We start from the raw sequence: 2,217 nt of genomic DNA on the forward strand, positions 1-2,217 counted from the left end.
GCAACACAACAAAGGCGCTGCGTGAACGAGAGGTACACGACTAGTGCGTGTGCCGGTGCCGCTACAAGCATGGCCAGAGCATAAGGGAAATGGGTTGAAATAAAAGCAATACATCAAGTTGGTCAAAGAATAGTGAAGCTAAAGTTGTCCTTTGTTTCCATTTATCCGCGTTTATTAAAGAATGTTTTAACACTCCTTTCCTTCGACATACCATACCATTCCGGCACCATGTTTCCGGCGCTAGCTTCAGTACTTATTGCCCCACCGGATACATGTCTTCAGGCGCATAAACCTAACCTCTTCGCGACGACGACAAACGGAAAAACACACGCCGTTGACAAAAGTCGTTGAAATTGACGAAAGCAATGAGTGACGAGAGATGCGTGTTTCAACGGGCAAGACAAACATCACTCAATCAGATAACGAGATAAATGGATAATGAGAGACATCGGCAGAGATGACGATTTCACGTGATGACGATGGTGACGACGGAGACGAAACGGAAAGTGGGAAAAGCAGAAAACCCAAAACCGTTTTTCGGCGTGTTGTTGGCAGTGAAAGTGGTATCAGCCAACCATCATTTGCCCTTGGCCATTTCAAATTAGCGAAAACCTTGCGACACACTTTCGCGAGGATGCTCTGCTTTTTATGCTCCAGTTTATGGTGCACCGAAATTGGCGTTTACCAGGCCGGCCGTCGTGTCTTGTCTCATGTTTAATGCATCCTTTTCGGTTATTTCCTTGCCCTAACGAAAGTTACACAATATGGTGTAACAAGGACGGTTTTGTCATGGGTTTTTAAATAAAACCCAAGTTATTTAAGAGTGAAACCGAATCCGAATATAACTACGTATAAATAATATTTGGACGAAGGCGCTTGAGGGATGGAGAGGGAATAATAGAGAAATAATATTTTCTTACTCTTCCGCCACCGTGATTCCGTCTGGAAGAACCCTATCCTCTGGCGGTAAATTGTCGTTTTAACATGCATGCTTTCTCCGACTTTACGACAAGCTGCGAAAAGCTGTCGTTAAGCGAATATAGCCAAAAACATGGCAGAAGCATCATTGGCGAGCGATGGCGGCACGATGCTGGCCATGCGAAACAATGTGCACATAAAAAGTGATAATGTTTATAGCTATTGCTTTTTTATGGCCGCCATCAAGCAACGTCATGTGATAGAGATACACTCACTCGAGAAGAGTTAATTTCTTCCCAAAGCCTAGGTGTCAATTATCTACCAATTGATCGGACGTGCGACGTACTTTGCTGCCGCGAACATAGTAACCCTGGCGAGTGGAGATGAAGTGGATTACAAGTTTTCCCATTTGGCCGTTTCTATTTCTATTTTAAGCCGAGTATAATAAAATATTTATTTTCAAAGCTGTCCCATTTTCGGGAAATCTATTAAGTTACAAATGGCAACATCAAATAGATCCAACTACAAAGAATACTGTCGATGAGCACTTGTTTCCAGTAATGACTCTGTACAGAGGTCCTCGATAGTATAGTGGTCAGTATCCCCGCCTGTCACGCGGGAGACCGGGGTTCGATTCCCCGTCGGGGAGGAGTTCTATTTCCTTTTTAAAGAAAACAGGGCGGCGTGATATGTTCATTTTGCTCTCAAGTGGGGAATCTCTTATAAAACGATCTACATTTTCTAATAAACTGCTTAAATCCAATTGTAGGAACCACAAACCGATGCCTGCAACTCCTTGCCGTGCATGAGCCTTACAAGACCTTGAGACCAGGATTTTCTTATGATTCATTGTGGTACGTAACCTCCCAGACAACACAATCCACGGGCTGCAACTTCCAAAAGCCCACGTTGGCTGTCAGACTTCGACCATCCGTCCCGCGAACGGAACGGGAAGGAAAACCGTATGCATAACGCGATCGTCCGGTTTAGTGTTTGCGGGTACACTTGTGTCACAATTGTGAACGTTATTTTCCCACACTACACCACGCTGTGTTAGCCGGCCAGCCAGCCAGCCGGCCGGGGTTTTGGGTTCGGAGCCATCTATTGCACCAGCCAGCTGGCCAGCCGGGTTTCTCTTTCCTCGTAGCACCCCAACAGAGCAAACAAAGCCCGGACGAGCGCGAGCAGTGGGGCCTAGCATACCGCACCCATACACACACACACACTAGCACCGTAGTGTGCCGGAAAGGCGAAGCATCGTTTATCGAACCAATAGAACTGCTCCACGGCCTGCTGCTG

At 46.2% G+C, this 2,217-nt stretch overlaps 1 non-coding gene across 1 annotated transcript; it reads left to right on the forward strand.

The window, feature by feature from the left end:
- The first annotated feature begins 1,495 nt into the window (after nucleotides 1-1,495).
- On the forward strand, nucleotides 1,496-1,567 carry Trnad-guc (transfer RNA aspartic acid (anticodon GUC)). The gene has a single exon. It is a non-coding gene; the product is annotated as a tRNA-Asp (tRNA).
- The last annotated feature ends 650 nt before the right edge of the window (nucleotides 1,568-2,217 follow it).

This window comes from Anopheles cruzii, chromosome 2 (assembly GCF_943734635.1).
Source record: "Anopheles cruzii chromosome 2, idAnoCruzAS_RS32_06, whole genome shotgun sequence".
Taxonomy (NCBI): domain Eukaryota; kingdom Metazoa; phylum Arthropoda; class Insecta; order Diptera; family Culicidae; genus Anopheles; species Anopheles cruzii.